At 48.3% G+C, this 23196-nt stretch overlaps 1 protein-coding gene across 3 annotated transcripts in view; it reads left to right on the top strand.

Annotated features, from left to right (window-relative positions):
• Positions 1-23196, top strand: part of LOC100119672 (E3 ubiquitin-protein ligase CBL-B) — a 44305-nt gene that overhangs the window by 1786 nt on the left and 19323 nt on the right. The gene's annotated exons all lie outside the window — the stretch shown is intronic.

Below are 23196 nucleotides of genomic sequence, written 5' to 3' on the forward strand. Positions count from 1 at the left end.
CTGCTACTGACAATTCATAGGTGATTTATGCACACCTTTACATACCAATTATAGGATACCTAAAAGGCATTTATCAAAATTGAGTCGATTGTATCAATGACAAGTTCAAGTAGGCCTAATAAGATACTTGATTCAATTGATGAGATCACTTCCTAATGTCTTATACGGTTTCTGATCTCATCAATTTGATCACCTCAATGCATATACAAAACTTACCAAGCGCCATTTACGACCTTTTAAAATTTCCAAGATTCTCCAAGGTAGATGCAGAAAAAAAGAAGTACAATTTTCCATGATTCACTAATCAAGGAATTAGTATTACCCAACTACAGTTCGTACGAAACGAGCGTTGCGGCTATTTTAACATATGACTGACGCATGAGCTTTCGCTAATTGAGTAATTAAAAAATGCGCCAACAGGTCCGAAAGCGCCGTAATCGTAACTCCTCCCCCGAAGCGGCAAAAGCAGAGCTTTAAATCAAGGCTCCTTTCTGTCCGCGCCGAAATTGCCACTCCACTCAGTCTGGCGAATGCTCCCACACAAACGCACATGTACTTTCCTGTTAGATCGAACAATTCGGTCCTCTCCTCCGTCAGCTGCGCTCTCTCTCTCTCTCTCTCTCTCTCTCTCTCTCTCTCTCTCTCTCACACACCGAGGGACAGCTATAGAGGAGGTGGTGGCAGTGCGGAGCACGACCTACCTACCTACACACACACACACACACGCGCGCGCGCGCGCGCAGACGCACATGAAAAGTAGCCGCACATAACGATGTTCAAACATCGCAGAGGCGAAGCGGAAAATCCGCGAGCAGATCCTGGATAAGGCGATTTATATTCTGGCACGAGAGCCAGGCTAGGCCGGCAGCGGCAACGCTCGCGCGTACGTACGTCATTGTTGATCGCGCGCTTTTTATAGCCAAGGATCGTCGGCCGCGAGGCGGCGATTCGTTCGTTCATGAAAATGAAACGACCCAGTTTAATCAGCTGCGCCGAGCGAAGGACGCGGCGGTGCCTTCGCGAGATTATACTATAAACGCCGAGAGATAATGATACGTGTGTACCGACGAAGATGATTCGGGACGCGTATATTATGTTGTGTTTTCGTTTCTTCTTTCGTAATTCGATTAATTTCACGAAGACAATACACACGCAAAGTGTCTTCGTGAGAGTATAATTTAGGATACGACCACGCGATCGAGGCTATCAATTTGGGTCAAAATTACTCCCGCACATAATACACCCCCATAGCTGGATAGAGGCTATAATGTACATTATATCAGCCCCAATTAACAGGATGAGCGAAGAGCATCGCTTAAACTATAAATAAACAATAGCCACGAAACGAGCTGTTGTATCTTTCCGGCGTGAATTTAACGAAGCTCCGACAAATCGAGCTTTCGGCAGAAACGGTGACTTGTACTCTCTTTAACAACACTGCTCGCGCAGGTTCGCGTCATAAATCTCGTTGTCTCTCGTCGCATTTTCTGACCTTGACAGCAATCACCACGACGACGACGACGACGACGACAATTTCGTTGCTTTTTCGCAGTGAAAAATTCTCGATGTAACGATCTCCTCACCTCGATTTCTTCGCGGGATTCCTCGGAATGCCGTAATTAAAGTTCTTCGCGTGCTTACACGTATATAGCTATAGGTACGCGACGGCGAGTGTATTTATATATAAATTATGTGAAATGAAACCCCGCGAGCGTATCGGGTAAAATCAACAGAAATTACGCGCATAATGGGCTTTTCCCACGCGTAATACTCTCGCGCCTCTGGATTTCACATGCGCCGGCTGTAGTAGCTAATGGAAGGCCCGACTTTTTCAGACGTCTTACTACTGCGTTATACACCTATATACAGATGCTAATCAGTACGCGTACTCGGAACCTCCTCCGCATTTTTTAATTACTCCAGAACTCGGCTAATGCCTTATCTATATAAGAATTAACGCACGCGAGCAGCATCGGAACGTAAACAGTTACTCCAGGTCAACTTTCGTAACGCTCGGAAGCATTGTCCGCGACCGCACACAATGGCCCTTATTACCCCAGTAAAACGCGGAGCTGTTATACATACACGTATACTTATGCGCGCACGTACGCGTCCCGATCGAGAGAAGATTCATCGCCGGCAGTAAAAAGTGTCCCGCGCAAAACCCATTGCTCTCCCTGTGCTCGTGCCGCAGATAAAAGCAAAGCGTGTCTCTCGTAAAAAGTTGCGCAACTCGCGAGAGAGAGAGAGAGAGAGAGAGAGAGAGAGAGAGAGAGCAAATAATAACCGCCGTTTTTCGCTCTCGCGTGAATGAAGAAGAAGGCGACGCCTCGAAAAACGTGTTTGTCCCAGTTAAAAGAGGTCAGTTCGAGAGGGTATATCGCGTGGGTGGTACGCTCTACGCCCCACCCCCTCTCCCCTCGACCTAGTATATAAGAAAACGGGATAAATATAATTGGAGTCGTTGGAGCTGAGCGAGAGAGTCTTTTTTTCGAATATTCATTTTTTCGAGTGGGAGAGCTTTTCACCTAACGAGATTCGCCCTCACTCATCAGCTCTCTCGTTATTAGATTTGCGCAGTTTTGGATTGCTGTTCCATTTTTATCGCCGGCTGGCAAGCGCGCGTGCAGCGAAATGACATTTTTCTTTTATCGTCGCTGTTTATGACGTACGCGCGCTGCGGACTATTTTTGTATACGTTCGCGCGTGGGTGAATCGAATTTTTCAATTCGTCCAATCTCCGCAATCCTCTCGAAACGCGCGCAATAATGGATTCGGATTTCCTCATATAAAACGCACCCGCACACACGCGTCCTTTTGAAAATGCATCGCTGTCGGGCTTGGATAACAAACGTTAGACGGGAGAACTTTGAAAGTTCCTTGAATTCACTCTCGAGTGCGAAATTCCAAGCTCGGCGTAGGTACACATAACTATTCCTATGCACCTTCTTTGCGTCCCTCCTGATAGCACTTGCACGTATTCGCTTAAAGCGACACATCCTAGTTTTCTAGAAGACAGTTGCCTATCACGAGAATATCATATATCTAGTTTCTTTTTTGCATGATACGACGTGCATTAATTATAATTCTGTACACAGCTAAATCGTTCTGCAGTGATAAGCGATCCGCGCGCTGAAAAAGCTCTGTCCTATCGACCAGAGCGCGTAAAAAACACAGAAGAGCAGATAGCGGCGCTCCGAGAAAATTGAAAAGTGCACGTGCGCGCGAGCAGCACTTGTTTTTCGTATTTGCATGCATTTCACCAGTCGCGTCCGTTAAAAAATCGCCGCCAGTCTATGCCTTTCATCTCTCTCTTCTCTCTTTCCCTGGCGCAGCCTTTTTCCGACGACTTACGCCGCTGTTATAGCTCTGCACATAACGAAACCTTTTCTGTGTCCCTTTTTTCCAGACAGCGTCTGCAGTTGCGTCAGTAACTCGTTTATTCGCGCGCCTATCTCGCCTCCTTTTTTTTACCTATGCATGGTACCTGCACGTATCAAGACACTGCACACACGTGGAGAGAAATCCGTTTTCCGTTACTCTGCCGCGCGCGGACTTTTGTTGCGTTGATTATTCGATTTCGCTGAATCATATTTTTTGCGCCTTTTCGGCACCGCAGCGGAGAGAACAATGCGCGGCCGGCTGGCTATAAAAGACCTTTTTAAATTGCCCGACGCGATTTCTATATACGAATATTGCGCTTTAGTTTCTCTCGACGATGCAGCGGCAGCGGATTCCGAAAAATCTACGACTTGCGCAAGCTGTAGCAATAGATTGGAACCCTTGTGGGTTTTCATTCGTACGAAACTTGAATTACCCGGCGCTAAGCGTACGCTTGACTCTGATGAGAGGGTGTATATGGCTACGCGCAATTCATTGTTTTATAATGCAAGCTCTCGCGCGCGCCCGTACACGCGCTCCAATTACCGAGAGAGAGAGAGAGAGAGAGAGAGAGAGAGAGAGAGAGAGAGAGAGAGAGAGAGAGAGAGAGCAGCTGCTCGCTCGAACTTGCGGTCGACTCGTCGGCGTGAAAATTTAATTGCCGTCGCCGCAACGCTGCAGTATATACACAGTGCTAATTTCCATGGACTAGTAATTTGAATTTAATTAGTTGCTCTTGTGAACGTCACGAGCTCAAAAGTTTTAGAATGTTATTATTGCTCTCTCACGCTTCAAACGGACGAGGAGCCGCGCAATCAAACTTTTCGCGACGTTTCCATTATGTTTTAAAAACGCGCGCTAAGCGGGTGGGAAGAAGAGAATTATTTCCGAGCACAGTTTTAATCATTTCCCGAAGTCCCCGCGCGTGAAGAACGAGATCAACCGTTAAAATATTTAACATCACTTTTGAACCGCCGCGGCTGAGCTTCAAAGCCGTCGCATCGAATTACCCGATCCCATTTCGCGCGCTTAAAGCCGGAATATCATTCCCAACGCGCTATATGTGCGCGGGAAAAAGAAATCACCCCCCCCCCCTCCCGCCTTCTCTCCGCCAAACCGTGTCGGAATCAATAACAGCCACGTACGTCCCATTAACCCCAAAAAGCTGCAATCGGCGAAGAGAACCCCTTTATCAAAACGGAATCCTACTCGATCCGAGCCCGAGAGAGAAGGAGAGAAAAAAGCCTCGAAGTACACAGCGAGTACATATGCGCGCGCGAATTTGGAAAAAGCCGCTGCTCAGCGCAAGTCTATAATTCGATTAATACGGCCGAGTGCGGGACCGAAAGTTGAACGAACCGAGAGCCACGGGGTCTCTGACCATCGCTCGATCGGCTACGCGGCGGTTCGAGAGAAAGAGAGAGAGAAAGAGATGCGAAGCAGCAGCAGCAGCAGCAGCGTTGAGGAAGGCCGTGAAAAAAAGGTGCCTCGAGGAGGAGGAGGCTGATGCTCCACAACGGAGGCTTTCTTTCTCAGCTCGCACGAGCGCGCATGTACAGTCGCTCTGCTCCGGCTGCCTCCGATTAGTTCCGGTCAGCGCTGAGAATTTCCTCCGCTCGAATGGAGGCATATTCGAATGAGATATAGATTCCGTTTCGATTTCTGTGTCGATCCTCTATTCAGCGCCGGGTTGAAAGGTTCGTTAGAGTGTGCGTGTGCTGTACATTATGTAGATACTACACACACACACACACACGGAGATCTCGCGCTTGGTGGTCACGATCCGTTCATTTGCTCACGTTTAACCTCAGCCTCTCCGGTCGTCGCGGCAAGTGGCCCGTAAAACGCGAGAGAGCGAATTCTTTCTCGAGAGAGCCGGTGTGTATGTGTCTCGCCGCCGCCGCCGGTCTCCCCCTCACTTTTGCGTAGGTATGTGTATATACCATATCATCGCGTCTGGCTGGACGCCGGGCGCCAAGCGGTCACGCTCCTTCAAGCGTGCGCGGATACCCGCCGCCGGCGAGAACTAAAAAATCGAGACCTGCCTCCCTGCTCACGTCGTCGTCGTCGTGTTTGGTCCGGCGGGTCCGCTGCTGCTTTGTATATTGTATGCGGTATAGATAACTGGCGCTCTGCTGTAACGGTGGTGAATCGGTTTTATTTTCCTTCGAGTGGCTACGTTGGCGTGCGGGTTGCGTAATTCCGGCCGTGCGGGGGCGGCTATAATTTGAATCGATTCGCTTCGTTTTATTGCTTTTATTATTTTTTTTACGACGACGCCGGATGGCACAGTGCTTTTTGATGCAGCGTCGCTTATGCAAGAAGAAAAATGCAGCAAGCATTCTTATGCACGGATTATCCTGCATAAAGCGAGAGGCAGTCGTTGAGTACGAGCCAAAGTACCTCGTAGACGCCGCGCACTTATCTTCTCGCTGTTATCGCACGCGAAGACGTAGCTCTAACCTCGTGTAAAATTCGACCTCGTATATTTTCGCTTTCATAATATAAAATAGATAATAGCACATTGCGCAACTGATGAGGGGAGAAGGGGCCGTTTTCGTGCGCGTGTATAATAAAAAGAATTGAATTTCCGCAAAGCGAACAATCTCATAAGAGATCGGTGTCGGTATTAATATGTATAATAGATTCTAGCCTCGACTTCGCCGCCGCGCGAAGGTCAAAAGGGAACCGCAAGAGGCTCCTCCCCATCATCCTTCGAATTCTAATTATACATCCTCGTCTGGCCTACCGCGAAAAAATATTCAATTTCCGTCAATATTCCGAGAGGAGCGATCCTGCGCCATGCATATAGATCGCGCGAAGAGAGAGAAATTCATCTGACAGAGGAACAACTCTATATCTCTCGATATAGCGACGAGCGCACAAACGCTCGACGTTCAATCCGATTATCTTAAGACATAAGACCCCCGGCATTGTCAATTTCCGAGCCACTGCTCCGAATTGCTTTGCTTTCCGTGAATTCGAGAGACGCGCGACAGGATAGCGTCGATGTGCATACACACCGCTCGGATATTATACCGCGACAGCTTCATCTCCTCCGTTGTATGCGCGGTATAACACGTCGGACTCGTAGAAATATTTACTCGAATAATTTCGAAACCACGACATCATAAGCGTAAATCAGCGGACAACTTACGCTTCTCCACTCAGACGGTAAAAGTGCAGTGCCCGCACATAGCACGGCGGCAATAAACATCCGTTATGCTTCCCGAAACAAAAGCCCAGCCCACGGGACTACTCGCCAAATCGCGAACAATAAGCATAGACGGTGCGACGGCGGCGGCGACACGACGGAGGAGTCGTCTTCCGGACGTCATGGTGGAGAAGAGAGAGAAAAAGCGCTACACAGCTGCCGCCGTATACAGAGCAGAGAAAAAAGTCAACTGCACTTCCTGGCGGCTGCTGCTGCTGCTGAAATATCGCGATCCGACGAGTAGGGGACTGTGTGTTCTCGCTTTGAGAAACGCCCGTCGTCGTCGTCGTCGTCGTCGTCGTCGTCGTCGTGAAAAATATAGCGCTTGGAGAGAGGCGACTCTCCTCTCTCGAGTTTTGCACGTACGGCACGTTTACGAAGCGCCTTGAGTTTTATAACAAGCTTATGCCAGCCTTTAAACAAAGCCGTATCGGCTCGCGCGCTCGGCTGTTTATAAGTAAATACAGCTGTGCCGCACGCTCTCATTCAGAACTCTCGCGCTTTTTCCGCTCTCTCGTCAACGAGGGCCACGTCTAATTAACGCATCAAAGCCCTACATTTCACCTCGCATTTACGAGCAGTATACTTGCCGACGTATACCATAATACGTAATAAAATATATAATAACATGCAGGCAGGCAGGCGCGTGCGCGTAAAAGGAGGGCGCGGGACTCGCTCTCTTTTTATGAATGGCGATGGCGCGCGTGCGTGGGCGGGCGCAGCACGTGCTGCCGCTATAAGGCGTAGACGCGTCGGTGCGTAGTCTGATTCGCTGCGTGTGCGCGCCGAGAGAGTGAACGGCGCGCGAGACTTATCTGCTGATGGATCGGGAAAATTATTTTTATTATATACTCTTATTATTATTACTCGAATTCATATATCGCCTTTTTTTGGTCTCGATGCGCGAACGCGCGAGACGAGGATTTTTTTACAGTGGAACTGGTGCGTCGTTTCTGATGATGGTTGCGTAATAGATTCCTTGAGTCACTGCGAATTTGTTTTGAGCGATAAAGGAAATTTTTCTATGCTCAAGGCAAATTGCGCGGCTGTGCGCGACTAGACCTGTTACTCGAATGGGTGAACTTTGTATATTCGATTCGTTATGTTCATACGAATTATTCATCTTATATACGGTTTTGGAATAACTCGACAATCGTCAAAGAAGGTCGAATTCACTTACACACACCTGTTGCGCGTACCAGTCGCGCACAACTATCAATATCGAGTTTGAACAAAAATATGCCGAGTTATTTTAACTTTGTTCTTTACGATATCAGTTGCGCCTTGTGCCAACATCATGACCTTCGAGAAAGTCCAAGTTCTTCGTGATTGAAATCGACACTGAGAGTCGGATACGTCAGCGGCAGAGAAGTTTACAAATCGAACTTAGAGCTACGCACACGCAAAAAACGTCAAAGAACGTAAGAGGGCGAGACGAGCAAGTGGGAGAGAAGAGAGAGAGAGAGAGAGAGAGAGAGAGAGAGAGAGAGAGAAAATCACGCAGCCGCGAGAGACGAGTTTCCCCTGTAGACACTCGTTGGTGGCCGCGTGGGAGAAACGACTTTTGGCCTATCCATTAACGAGCCTTGGAACTTCCTCCAGCCATACGGAGATTCCCGAATCCTTCCAAGTTAGCCCCTGACCCTTTTTTTCTGCTTCTTCTTCCTCTCCGCTGACGTTCTCTCTCTCTCTCTCTCTCTCTCTCTCTCTCTCTCTCTCTCTCTCTCTTGCGCGCGAGCACGTGAAGGAAATACCAAATTCGCTGGCTCCGTCGGGAGACCTGTATACGTTATACATGGGGAGGAAAATTTTTAAGTTCGCCCTAAATCTCGGAGGAGTTTAAAGGCCAAAGTTTTACGTGGGACGTGCGCGCGCGCTCGCTCGGCCGGCGAGTTTTCATTTCGGACGTGATTCCGTCGCTCGGCCGGATGATATTTCATCACGGAAAGTTTGTCGACGAGATCCCCGACGTGTGGGTGTCGGGAGATTTACGCGGATAAATTTGAATTTCGCGAATTATTTCGTCTCGATGCTCTCGCCCCTGTCGGAGACAATGGTCTACTCTCTCGCTCCCGGTGTGTACACAGAGGAATTTCCGTGCGATATAATGTAAAAGCGCCGGGGAACAATCGCTTTATCGCTCTCGCGCGCTCGCGAAGCACAAGCCGCTTTTGGTATACGTACAGCGTCGCCTTCGCTTTGTGCGCGCCGTTGATAGGGAATTATTTTATTGACACAGCCGATAAGGAAAGCCGTCAGTTTTACGAGAGTCGGATCTCCGGATCGATCGTCTGAATGGAGAGGAAAAAAGCGGCGATAATGATGATGAATGGAAATTCGAAAACGTCGCGAAATATTTAAAGATCAAACTTCCGCTCCGAGGGAAGCGTGACACAGTTATCGGGGAGGAAAACAAGAGCGCCGGCGAGATATTAATTAAACAAGACCAATATTGAGGAAGAAGGAGAAGAGCGCAGCGCGAAATGTCTCTTCCCGCGAGCACGAAAGTAAACAAGTCCGATTTCGTACATTGTGTGTGTGTGTGTGTGTGTGTGTGTATATCCTCTCTCATTCACGGCCCCGAAACGTAGCATTGTGTGTACGTATACCTGTATATCACACGAAAGTTTCCGCTCAAGTTCCGCTGAGCCGGTTTCATTGATAAATAAGAAGCCGTGCCAAAGTCATTAATGAGCGGGTCTTTCGAGGCGCCTCGCTTCTTATCGCGCTAAGCCGGCTGTGTGCGTGAGCGGTGTTTGTATTTAAAAGTCTGCGCTGATTTTCATTGATAAGAATGCGACTACGTGTCGAGAATGGCGTATCAATGAAGCAACGGCGTAGGCGTAAAAACTGGCGTTTTTTCCTCGATTACTTTTTTCGCGCGACCTAAGATTCGTAAAGGTCGTCAAACCACGTGCCAGCGTAATAATAGATCTTCTCTTCCGAAAATAAACCGAAAGACCAGTCTGAGCCTCTCATTCACGCGGCATCAAAGCGACTCTGCGTGTATTACCACACAATAGGAATACCGAACTGCCCATAGACTTTCTTCCTGCGCGCACTCACTCTCGCATAATCCGAGAAACAACTGCTAAGAGCAGCAGCAGCAGCCTCTAATACATACAATATGTGTACACATACACGTATAATACACGCACAGGGAGGGAGAGAGAGAGAGAGAGAGAGAGAGAGAGAGAGAGAGAGAGAGAACGAGCCGTGCGTAGGATGTGGCCGATTGTGCGATTATCAGCCAATGCGTGAACCTTCGGTTTCCGGTCAAATGATCCGCGGACATCCGTCTCCTTTGTCGCTCTCGACGCGCCGGAAGCCACCGATTTCGCAGTGCACTTTTCGCGTTGGCGTTCCGACTTTCTCTCCTTTTTTTCATAATAAGACACACACACCCGCCAAACACGCTTATACGTACATTTACATCAGCGAAGATGCGTGTGGTGTGACGCTATGGGCTCGTCGATACATCGATCTATTCGCCAGTACGATGACGCGTATATTATGCGCGCGTTTGATGCAAATTTTTCCTGCCCTTGGTAGATTGGCGCGATGACGACGATGTCTGCGGGAGTCGTCTTTTTTACATTGTTTGTCGACTCGTTTAACAGCCGCCGCTGCTGCGGGGATTTTTCGTAAGAAAGCGATCGATTGTCGCCTCGAGAGAAATGTGTGCGACTGGTTCGATCTACTTCCAGTTTGAATTTGCATAAAAACACGCGACACTTTTTATAGATTATTCCTGTTTTGAAAAAACGCGCCGACTCTCGTCGAACATAACATGCGCGTCAGAGAGCAAATGTTATTCGAATCGATAAAGCCAAAAATATATATCTATGATAACTCGAGATCCGAATTTAAAAGTACTTATGTCAAAGAGGGATTATAAAGTGAACTGGAAAGAGGGAAAAAATCATTCACGCCGGGGCGGGTATATACGGGTATATACGAAGAGACAAAGACGACTTTCCCTCACGAAAGGGAATTTCATATCTTTTTTTCTCTTACACACGCGCTTTCTTCGCCCGACCATTAGGACAACATTATCGTTGCTACTCTCCCCGAGAGACGATGAAAAGGCAAAGAAATGGGCGGAGCATCTGGAGATACGATAAACGCTCATATCCCTCGTGTAGCGGCCGAAAACGCGTCGGCAGGTAGAGAGACTGACTCCTCTCTTTTATTTTCTGAAAAATACGAGAGAAAATTGAGGCGCAGGGATAGAGAGGAAGGGCCTCGTGTTTCGGTCGTCGGCTCACCGAGTTAACTGCTTTATTCCGTTTGCCGGTGGTTTTTCCACTTTATTTTGGGTTGCTGCTCCCGCTCCCGGCGGCTGTCGCACGCGAGACACGACCTTTTGAATTTCAGTCAATGATTTTGTAATTCTCATGTATTTTTGCCCCTGTTTTTCTCATACTCTTGAAATTTCGACGTGGCCCCGCTCGTATACCGTCGAATGAGCGAAAATATTTTTCCCGATTCGCAGGGAGTGGTAAATATTTATCCGAGATATAAATCCTTGAAGCAATTATTATTCCGTAGGAAGTGAAATCTGCACTTGTTTACGGATCTAAATCACCCGTATTTATATATTATGGAGTGTATATTAGTCTAGCGATTTCGATGGTTCCATCTCCTTAACTCACACCGTGCTCGTATCATTGGTATTGATAACTCGCGTGACGCCAACATCGCGACTATATAATAAGCTGACAAAACCCCTAATCTCTCATCTCTAAAAAATTACGAGAGCTGCGATCGTTCGCGGCTTGTTTTTCACGAACATACAGCTCGCGTGCGTCTCTCTGATCTCGCCGAGGTCGCCGAGGCAAAATGCGCGCTTCCCGGCGACCGGTCTATCGAAACAGGCGGCGGCGGCGAGTTAAGCGCGGCATCCGGGCCCCCGAGCGGAAGGAAGGGGACGTGACGTCACGATTGAGGCGAATTAAACGGCTAACACCGCTATCGCTTTCGAACGTGAGGAGCCGGCTCTACGTGGGCCGTTTTATCGAGCGGCTGCATTTTTTCTGGATTAATTTTTAATATAACATAGAAGCTGTATGCAGGCAAATTACGCTGCAGCTGTTTTGAGAGTAAGTAGGCTGCATTGGACTGCGATTCTGACGGAAAAAATGATTTTCGTGGTTAACGAGCGATGGCTTTTCCGCGCTCTGGTAAACATATATTTTCTGATGAAGCATAAATGCAATCCTTTATTCGCGGAACAACGGCAATTGAGGCTAAGACTCGCTTTGCATGCGTCGAGCCATTGTTAAAAGCGTGAACCTAATTTTCGTAGTTTTGAGGTTTCTCGTATAATTTAACCTTCACTAATTAATAACGCCTAATTCCATAGCGGCTAATCCGTCTCGAGCTAGTGGCAAATTAAAACTAATAACGGTGTCCTGTGTGTGCAGTGCAGAACTATCATTTTCGTATCATTAAGAAAAAAAAGTCTCGCGCGTTTAAAAAAAAGCAGAGAGATTACTTTTACGCGCAAGAAGGTCGCGTCATTAATACGCACACATACGGCTCTATTTATTCCTCTCGTAAGGCTCAACCTACATTTTGTCGCGGTAATTAAGCCAATGCCAGAGAGCAGTAGCGGTGCAGAGGCTAATAATTGTAACGTGTTCGGTGGCGGCGTAAGGCGGCGGGCTTTTGCGGTCTCACTCTATTTTAATGATTTTTAATTTCCTCCTCCTCTCTGCAGTATCGTATACGTGCGCGTCTGTGCGCACACGACGAGCAATTACAGTAAAATGTATGTCGATTCGGCTTGATTCTTTTTACACACTCAGCACAAGCACACAGCGAGTGAAAAAGTGGGCCGCGATAACGGCGAATGCTGCTTCGATGTTTATTCATTTCCACGCGCGACTTTCATCTATGAGTCTTTCGCAATAAATTGATTCCGGCCCATTGAGGATCCTTATCGCGTGGATCTCGTGGCTCGCAACAATAAGCGCGCGCGCATAAGCGAAAGTAGCGAGCGTCGCGCCGTCGCGTTGTAAGCAGCCGCGAAATGAAAATAGAAGGCGCGTCGATATTCCCTCGTGAGAAAATTCGCGGCAAACGAGCCGAGAAAAGCAGCGACTGCGTGTGTATATTATGTGCAGCTCCGGAGATCGTAAAGCACCGCGTGTATACAAGTTTATGCCTGGAGGCAGATAAATTGGCAGAAGATACGGCTACGCGAGCATTTCTCGGTTTCATCCGACTCTGGAGTACTACTTTATTACACGCCGATGCGTAGGATGACTGTCGTAATCTGTTTTCCTTCGCGAAATTTAGACGCACCACCGGATCGCGCAAGCTTTTCGCGGAATCGCGCGTGAGTGTGCCGTGTACATGGAGTGTCCAGATAAGGTACCTTTCGATAAAGCGATCGATAATGTCACAAGTACGCAGGCTGTTTGCTCGATGATTTGTCTATACTTTCCTCTTGAGCCATCCGCCCGGAATCGGATCGTTCTTTGCGAGGCCACGACAACATTACCCCCCTTTCGCATCTTATACGAGAGAAATTTCAGTTTTCGGGTCAACAGAATGCAGTCCATACTATTGTTCCAAAATGGAAATAAATGATTCGCTCGCCGCGCTCGTGGCTCATCCGAATTCGAAAGGAAATTTCGGAATCAAGGAAAGTGCACTACCCCCGAAAACTTTGAAACGCTATAAGGCAGCGTCGCTTCGCCCGCGCAAATAAGATTCAACAAGGTTTTTAGGTCACAAGGATACACGTACACCTACACATATACACGTACATACTGCCTAGCTGTTATATTCTTAAAAACAAAGCACGACTTACAGTCAGAAAGGAATACGAGTCCTCCCCTTGGCGTAATCAAAAGCGCATGATGGCCCATATTTTTCGATATATATAAAAAAAATGATTTCCCTGAAGGAAATTTTGCATCTCTCTGCGCGCTCCCCTCCTCTTGTTAGTGACGCATTTCGAAGCTCTTCTCTATAGCGAATCTGACCTACTGAGAAGACGCTCGCGCGTATACCTCTACTGCTGCGCTGCTACTACTACTCGGAGGAAATTCGCTCTCATTTTTTCCCTCTGGCCTCTTCTTTTCTTTTTCTTTCCTCTCTTTCTCCACACGTATACACAGACGCTGCACAGCTGGCGAGCGTCTTGTTCCGGTGCCCGCTCGTATATAGCCAAGCGTTTAATGACGCAGCTCGGACCAAGGAAGTCAAATAAAGTCTCTCCCCTCGCGCGGCAGTCCTCGCTTCGTCTTTTTCTTCGACGAGAGATGTTGATACGATTATTTCGAAGCCAGATTCGCTCTCTCGTTTCTGCCCCAAGTGCGGTATACGTCGCGATATCGTCGCTGCTGCGTAGTCTTATTACGTAATCTGCGGGAGAGGACAACGATCTAATTGATTTTATGCTTTCCCGGAGTTGCGGATATCGCTCTGCGATCGACGTGGGACTGGATGTATGTGCTCGCATGATGGTGGGACGATTCGCGCAGGACTGACGTCAGGTTGCTTTATATACACACAGCGTGTATAACGAGGCTTGGTTTTTTCCGTCTTTGTTTTCCAGAGATACGCGCGGATACACGCAGGGGAGAGCCCATGCGGCGGATTTGATTTCGCGTTCGCGTACATATATTTATCAATCCTGCGCCACGCGGCGTTCTGATTAACTTTCCGCCCACGCCGCGAGTATATATCCTGTGGAAAATATCACAGCGCTCGATCTTTTTGAATATATCTCGCAACAGCCTGAGCATCGTCGAAACTTTTGTAGCAAGTTTTTCGAAACAGCCCTCTATATTCTCTCGCAATTTAATTTCACCCGCTACTCTCTAACGAAGCGCAACTTGAGCGAGAATATTACGCAGAGAGCTGCGCGAAAGTTTATAATTGTGCGGCGCGCGCGGGCTAGCGGCTCTCGAGGATTTTTCAACAAAAGTACGCAGAAGAGCTTTTAGCGCGCGCGAGCGGACGAGCAAACACGATCAAGCCAATTGAGATTGACCTTGCGCGGGGATCGGGTTTCGTTATTTCGACGTTTTAATTCATCGGAGCAATTTTTTTTGTTCGCAAAGCTGGTTTATCGAACGTACATAAAAGCTCGCTAAGCGATCGCGCCGATAAAAAGAAGGATGCTTGCTCATCGATAAGAGCTGGCGTATGTACACAGCAATAAAATCTTGATAAGATTTTTTCTTATCATTACACCGTTCATTCATGCTTTCGCAGTTAATCCGCCGGTTTCGCGTATAAAATTGCAAAAAGTTATACACACATCATCGTGTACACACACTATTGGAATTTATCGCATTTTTCTGTGCGAGAAATATTTTATGACGACATAGCACAGCCTCGTTATAATTAATAACGACATTTCGAAAGTATGGCATCTCGGAGTAGAGGAAAAAGTCTTCTAGCAGAATAACCGGATGAAAAGCCCACGACGCATAGCTTGCAAAATGCAAAGCCGAGGAACGAGCGCGTCACCGACCAAAAGCAGCAGAGCAGCAGCAGCAGCAGAGGCGACCTGCGTCTTTTCCGTTTCATTTCCGGTCCGACTAATGGTCTCCGTCCGCTCGAACGGTTATTTCGTCGGCGCCTACCTGCTGCAGCTCAGCGATGCACGCATTCCGTTAATCAGCGGACGCGACGCGACGACTCGAAATGTGCTTCTCCTTTTTATCAAGTGGATGCCCGAGGAAAATTAATTTGGACACGAGCGAGAGGCGACTTGATTGAATTATCTCTCTCTCTCTCTCTCTCTCTCTCTCTCTCTCTCTCCCCTCTCTCTCTCCGCTTGATTTCATTAGAACTTTGTTTTTCCGCTCTCGGAGGTAGAAATATGTTGCTGGAATTTTTTCATTGTTTGCCCAGTCGACAAGTCAATAATTTATCGCGAGAGCTATCTTTGAAAAATGCCCTCTTTCCCCTACGCCTGCTTGTCGAAGAAGCGCTATCATAGTATAAGGGCGCGACGGGTAAAAACGCCCGAGGAACTCGCCTCGGAGAGAATAAAGGCTCTCCGTATCCGATAAAGCGAGTTAGGGTTAACTTGGACGACGACGACGATGACGAAGACGTCACACGTGTGGAGACGAGGCAACGTGACGTGCTCGGATTGAGTTTTCCACGTCAGTGCGTTTCTGCTATATCTATACATACGTCTCCCTCTCTCTCTTTCTTTGCTCGCCTTCTCCCGCGCAGTTAATATGCTTTACGAGTCGAATAAAATTTTATATTTTAATCCGGGAATTCTCGTTGACTGCGCAGCTTCGCTCTTTCGAATCGAAAAAGTAGGAAGAGCAGGACGGGACACGTGTTGTTGGAATTATCGATCTCGAGTATATATGAGCATTCAAAGCTACTGATCCTGAAATTTGCGCCATTGAACATTCTCATCCCACCGCGTGCTCTATAACGATCACCAATGAATGGAAGAGCTATATACACAGACGCGAGATGCACGTGCGTGTGGACGATGCATCGTCGAGCGGTACCCGATAAAAGTGACACGGGAGGGTTTTTATACGCAGCGAGTGAGTTATTCTCGATATAAATTGCCCGCCTGCACGAAGAACTCGAAGCCCCGCTCGTTAAGCTCATTAACCCAGATGCGAAAATTTTGGAGCCAAGCATATACCACGCCGCCGACGGGAGTAAGTTCGCACTCAATTTTCAGCGAATTTTTCGGTAAATTCTATTAGAAAATTCCCGGCGAGTGCATTCTACATCGAAAGAATCCCCGTTAATATCCCCCTCGGAGCTCAAAGACCCAGTTCCCGAAACCACCAAGCGCTTTTCCTCGCGCATATCAGCCCGCACCACAGCGTAGCAGCGAAAAAAAGCCACGTATAGCAACAGCGGCAGCAGCAGCAGTACAATAAGAGGCCGAAGAGAAGAAGCAGAGAGAAAGAAAAACTTTCTCTCTCCGCAGAACGAGAAACATTCGGCCGGGCGTATAAGCATCGCCAGCATCGCGACGACCCAAAACCGCACTGGCCGCTGAACAATGAGACGTTCTCCTTTTTCGGGCAGAGTCGCCGCGGCCGCGGCATTATATGCATCTCCTCTCTCTCTCTCGCTTCTCGTCGCGGGGCATAAAAATGCAATATAAGAAGCCGTCGACGGCGGCGGCGTCTACCTTCCTTTTTCTTCCTCTCCCTTCTTCTTCTCCCTCGGCACCTCTGCAGACGCACACTTGCAGCGGTAGCCTCTTCCTAGGCCACGTGTACATGTGCAGCAGCAGCAGCAGCAGCGAGAGAGCGAGTTCGAGGAGCCCAGGGCTCGGCGAATTACTTGACCCCGTTTCTCGTCGTCGGCTGCGCCAAGCAACGCCGCAGCAGCAGCCGAGAGCCAAAGCGCAAGAGCTGAGGAGGGCGTAATGAAAAGAATGAGGGAATTTTGTCGGCGGATCGCGAGATAGAGAACTGTGGATTTTCAGTCGCGTGATTTTTTTCTCTCCGCACAGCTTCTCTTTTTCGGGGAGATGATTAACGGCGAGTTTAAGGAGCGAGATGCTGCTGCTGAAGCCGCCGCCGAGGTGTCGGGATAATTAGGTGGGATAAAGGTGATGACGGCGTTGGCTCTTTTTTCGTCTTTTCGAGAGTGATTGGTTTGAGAGAGCTGCCTAGGAAATTAGCCGAGCGATTAAATTCAAGAGATTAAGCGTGTTTTAAGAATTCATCAAGGATCTCGCGGGTAATCCGCTTAGCCCCGCTATCTCTCCCTCTCTCTCGCCTAATTAAAAAGCAATGCGTGCACACAAAAACGAAAATCCTCCGAGTGAAATGGAACAGTACGATGAGTGCAACGAGAGGAGAGAGAGAGAGAGAGAGAGACGTTAAACTGATCGACGCCGAAGATCGAGAGGTCACGATTTAAACTCGCCCGTAGAAAGTTATCCGTCGAGCGCAGAAAACAATGTAAAATCGCGTCTAATAAAAGTATACGATATCGGCAATTCAGAGGCGTATTACAGTTACGTAAGAGCCCGCGGGACGACACGGCTTTCGTTTTAAGTTTTAACCTACGGAGACCCCGCGATCGGCAGACGGCGATAGCTCTCCTCGCTCTCTATAGCTCGCTTAGGCTCCGATGCCCCGATGACTCGGAAGACCTATAATCGTGGCGTGCTGTATCTGTCCCGCGCGCTTTCTTTGACTGATATTCCATCGGATCAGCCTGGATTCCCTCTTCGAGCTTGTTTTTTCGAACGGATATAATGTATGCTCGTTTCCGGCTGCGGTCTGACATCGAAACTTTAGCTTGTCACCGCGAAACAATTCGACGGAGTGCGGAGCAATTTTCTCGAGCGCCAGCTTTCCGTGAATCCCAGCACTTGTCGCGCCGAGCGAGCATGATAGACAATGAGACTCGCGCGCTACTGCGACGCAATTCGCTTGTTACCAACCCGCGAGTCGTTACCCCGCGGCTCCGCGTGATATACAGTACTGAGTGTAGTACTGGCATCTCTTGGTCGAAAACAAAAGAAAATTCCTCCGAAAATGATCCATCTCTCCGCGAGTTTAAAAATTCGCTTGTGTATACACACGGAGCGAATCAACACACGGCGCGGAGAAAGAGAGAGCGCGCGCGAAATAAAAGAGCACACACGGCTATTCCAAAATTAACGGCTCTGAAAATCAGCAGCAGACTCTCGGCGCCAACACACAGCCCTGAGAAAGAGAGAGAGAGAGAGAGAGAGAGAGAGAGAGAGAGAGAGAGGGAGAGAGAGACAGACAGACAGACAGACGGGACGCGGCAATGGACAGACGCTTCTCTCTCTGTATACTACAGCACACATATACAGAGGCGCGTTCAACAGTTCAGGAAAAGCAGCCGCAGCCACTACTCGCGCGACGGAAAAGAGTGGAAAGAGAGAAAGAGCATGAGGCTGGCGCGCAGAGAAAAGAAACGAGCTGCTGACTGCAACGAACATGCAGCAGCTACACAGCAGCCCTCGCCTCGGTCCCCGAAATTATTAAAGCCTCATTTTTTGCCGCCGCTACTGCTGTTGCTGCCTCCCTGGACTCATCTCCCTGTGTTGCAGTCGGCGTGTGCGCTGCGTGTAGCAACCGGATCGGCTGAATTTTTCAGACGGAGCTTTATCTTGCTTCCGTTACGCTTTCCGTCGAGATTTATCCTACTGCTGATGCGTTAGATCGTTTTCTCTACCAGCGTGGGATTCGAGTTCCTCGGGGCTGAATTAATGATGGGCCGGTTAGCGCCTTGATGAATTAAGAAGGAACTCGCGTGCGGTTGAACTAACTTCATTAGTTTTCAGTGGATTTCAAGAGTTCTTCGCCACGGTTATGCTTTATACAGCAAGAGCTAGAAGAAGAGACGCTGCTGCAATAACGCACACGAATTGCGAGAAATACGCGCCGTATCAGGGAGCCGATAATCAAACCTCACCCTGTCGATAAAACTGCCCGCCTTACATGCGGCAGCTTCCATCCCCTCGGAAAAGCGAGAGAGAGAGAGAGAGAGAGAGAGAGAGAGAGAGAGAGAGAGAGAGAGAGCATCGATATTACGTCATCGCGTGCAACGCAATCCGTCGGCTACAAGCCTCTACTCAGTCCATATCGTCCCCGCTTCCTCCTGACCCGATTCCAATAAAATAAATTCCCTACCGCCGTTGTTGCCTACTCGCGTAAAATCAAATATCCCGAAGAAAGTGTATTGCCGAGAGAGCCAAGATCCGGCGCACGTCTGCAATTTCGCATTGATAATTCGAGGCAAGACAAACACTGCACGAGCTCTCGTGTCTTACCCTTCTTACCCCTACACCCGCATATATGTATACATAAATCGCGTTATCGGGGGAAGTAGGTCTCGCCGAGAGATGAATCATCGGCTCTATATACACTGCGACGCCGCCGCGTATTACGCGAGTGCTTTCCAGGTGCGGCGCTCGACTCTCTCTCTCTCTCTCTCTCTCTCTCTCTCTCTCTCTCTCCGCTGTAGCTGTGTCGAGCATCAGAGTTACGCGCGCGAATGACGCGTATACTGCTCTCGTTTTTTCCTCCCTACGGGCTTGTGCAAGCTCGCAATCTGAAATGCCTGCGCAGAGTTATTTTTTCTCCGATGATTTCTGATGGCATCGGTTAAAAAAGAAATCGGATCTCGGATTACGAGAGAGAGGCTTCGACTTCCTGTCATCGTTTGTTCACAAGCGGATCCTTCGCAGGCCCACTTGAGCTGAATAATGCGCGTGGAATCGAAGCTTCTTCGCTCGCAGCGGGGGAAATCAAGAGCGAAGTCGAGAACTGATTTTTCCAGCTGACGGCGGCGGACGTTATAAATCATTCGCTTTGAATTTTAGATGAGATACGACTTTTTCCGTTACAGCGCCGCTTCCTTCGTTTATCGACCGAACACTAAATTACATACACACTTTATTCGCGAACGAAATTTGGAGTGTACTAAGGATCGATTTCTTTTTTCTGTTGCAGGTAAGGAGTCACTTATCGATACATGTGTAGATATCGCTATCATGGTCACGTAAGTTTTTGTCGAGAAAAGAAAAATTCACACTCGGCCCAAAGAAGCAATTTCCAAATCCTTTCAAACTCTAGATCTTCGAACATCAGGGCGCTCGTGAACTTCCTTCCCACACACGCAGACATACGAAAAAGTCGATCGGGCGCGAGACGCGCGTTAAAGAAGAAAGACTTTTTCATCCGCAGTGCAGGCGAGCTCCGACTGATGAAAAATTTTCAGGTGCCCCCGGGTCATATCGATTCCTAGCAGCCTAATAAGCAGCCAGGTAGCAGCTTCTCGCGTTTCAATTCGTCAAAGGCTCGCTCCCTCTTTCTCACTCCCACGCACACTTTTGGCTTCCCAACCCCCGTGCCAAATTAAACGCGCCGGGTTTCCTCGCGGATATCTATATACACGTAACTCTCTGACTTTGTCGGCTGCTCTGCGAATCGAATCATTTGTACGTTAGTTTGCCGCCGACATTGTTGTTATACTTTGCAATTTTCGCGATAATTTATTTTTGATCGAGATATCGCGGGGGAGTATGATGTATGCGAAGCTTAATTAAACGCGCGCGATGAAATATCGTTTACACGGGCTTTTTCGAGGATTGTCCCATTTTCTTCGCGGTCTTATAAGGCGAATTAATATCAGAAACTGGGTCAGCCTGACCTATTTACACGAGTACTACCGACTAGTGCTCGACTGGTGTTCTGCAAACTTTCTATGTACCCTCTCCCGCCGCGAGATAGATACTTTTAATAAGACACTCGTCTAATTAACAATCTTTTCGTATTTCCCAAACTTTATAACGATAAAAACTCTGTGTTATATAACAGGGAGATTTCGCTCGCCACGATTTAAATCCCACCCACCAAGTACGCAGAGAGAAAAAAATTCCACATTCATAGCTCGCACGGCACGCGAATTAGGCCTGCTTCTTCTGTGAGTAGGAAATTTTTTTCAATGGAAATTCCGGTCGAGAAATTCCCAGCGTACGATTAAAAAAGGCCGGATGTAGCGCGCAAAAAAAAAGATAGTCGATGAAAGAATGAGAGAAAGAGCTATATAGATAAGAGGAAAGAAAGAAAGAAGGAAGGCATATGTACACGCGCTTACATGTGTGTGTTTTGATTCGTCACACGCTCGCTGGCGCCGAGCAGCGTATATAATCGATTCGGCGAATCGGAATTTCCTACGGGAGCCACACCGCGCTCTCGCATATTTCTGCATAGACGTGTACCCCTTACGTGATGTAGCGCGCGCACGTGTGTGTTTTTGCCTCGGAGAGATTCGCGAAAGGTAATGGCGAGAGTCGTTGCGCGATACGCTTCGTTATAAAGTGTATAACGTCAGAGACGAGATGTTAGTGACCCGTTATTGATGGAGCTGACATTTGCATGGATCGTTTGGGACGCTTAAAGCATTATTGCGAAGATGATGACGGTGATGCTTTATCGCGCCGCCGGGAGACGTTTTTCTCGTTTGAATGTTTACGAGGTTGCGTCGCTCTGACGTTGGACGCGAGCGCAAATGCGATTGAGAAAAGCGTCGTGAAAGGCGCTCGTTATTTCAATTATTCGAGTGCGAATGTCGTGCCATCAGAATGAGAACACAGTCAACCGCGATATTTAAATTCCGTTGGTCGACGGTAAAAATTACAGATCCGCAACGACGAATGAAAGAGAAATACAAAGAAATCGGCTAGACAGTAATCAAGATCGAAGAGACGAGAAAACGAGAGTAGCAGCCAGAACAAGACGTCGTATAGTATACACAGCGTAGAGCTCGTCGCTATCAACTCGCTTGCAGGTTCTATGAATGGAAGCGTCGTCAGATCCGGCGCTCTTGCAAGGACGACTAATTATAGCCGCAGCCGCTCTCTCCCTCTCTTTCTCTTACGTCGCGCGCACACAGGCACGCGTAAACTTCGTGTACACGCGACGACGCCTACATTGTCGGGAGTAGCCGCGTAAAAAGTGGGGGAGAGGATGCACAGGCGGGCGAATTTCATTTGCGCGTGATAGACGAGCTAAGAGAACGAATTCGCGCAACGTCGTCGTCGCGCGCTCCTGCGACGTTTTGTTTACGATGTCGTGTGGAACGCGTACACGGCGGAAATTGTTCGCGTTACGCAACGATATATTTTTGTTTGTCGCCGTCGTCGTCGTTGTCGTCGCCGTCTATACGTTCTCTCGAATCTCATCAGTGTTTCTCTTTTCCTCTCATTCTTCAATCAGCTGATAGTCGAGGCGATATACGAGAGAGCACGTATACACTCGCTCGAGTGCAAACATACGAGGCTCATCTGATCTGCAACAGCGGGTCGACGACCCGTTGTCGCGCCAAAGAAGAAAAAAAATCGACGTGTTCGACTTAACAATTATTACGAGAAGAGTCGATCGTTTCTTGTTGTACGTTCCGCAAATAGTACAAATTAGAATTCGTGTGGAACTACACGTGTCGGTCTCGTGATAGCAGCAGGTATGTCGCAACTCGATACCGTATAATAGCCGCATTTCACGGAACAATGGGATTATTTGCCCAGTTTCTTCTATTTTTATCTCCCGTCGTCGTACACGCGCTATGTCAAAGCGAAACCGGCGCGAGACACGCGCGCTATCAGAGAGAAAGAAAGGGGGGGAGTTGCTCGAGAATAAAAAAAACTGTGATGCACTGGTAGAAGCATTCCAAAGAAAAGAGCAACCGGCGAAAAGCGGAAGTGAATCGAGATAAAGCGAAAAAGAGAGGAATAAAAGCGCACGCGGTCGGCACACACACACGCACACACACACACTCTCGCGAGAGCTGGCAAGAAATAGAGCGAAATTCCTGATGCGATAAGAGTACTGTTGACTCAATTAGAGGGGGGACCTTCGAGCAGCTGCTACGCGAATTCTTCGGCCTTTTTTCAACTCTTTTTGCGGCCAGCTCGCTTGTGTGTATTGTAGGCACTTGCACGCGCGCGCGCGACGAGAGACAACACTACGTGAAGAGAAAGAGAAAAAGAGGCTGACGCACTTTACTTCCTTCCTCTCGCCCACTTGCGCCCGTTTCTCGCGTGATACACTGAGATACTTGGAAGCGTGCGGATGTGGGTGAACAATACGCTGTAT

Source organism: Nasonia vitripennis, chromosome 3 (genome assembly GCF_009193385.2).
Source record: "Nasonia vitripennis strain AsymCx chromosome 3, Nvit_psr_1.1, whole genome shotgun sequence".
NCBI classification, from domain to species: domain Eukaryota; kingdom Metazoa; phylum Arthropoda; class Insecta; order Hymenoptera; family Pteromalidae; genus Nasonia; species Nasonia vitripennis.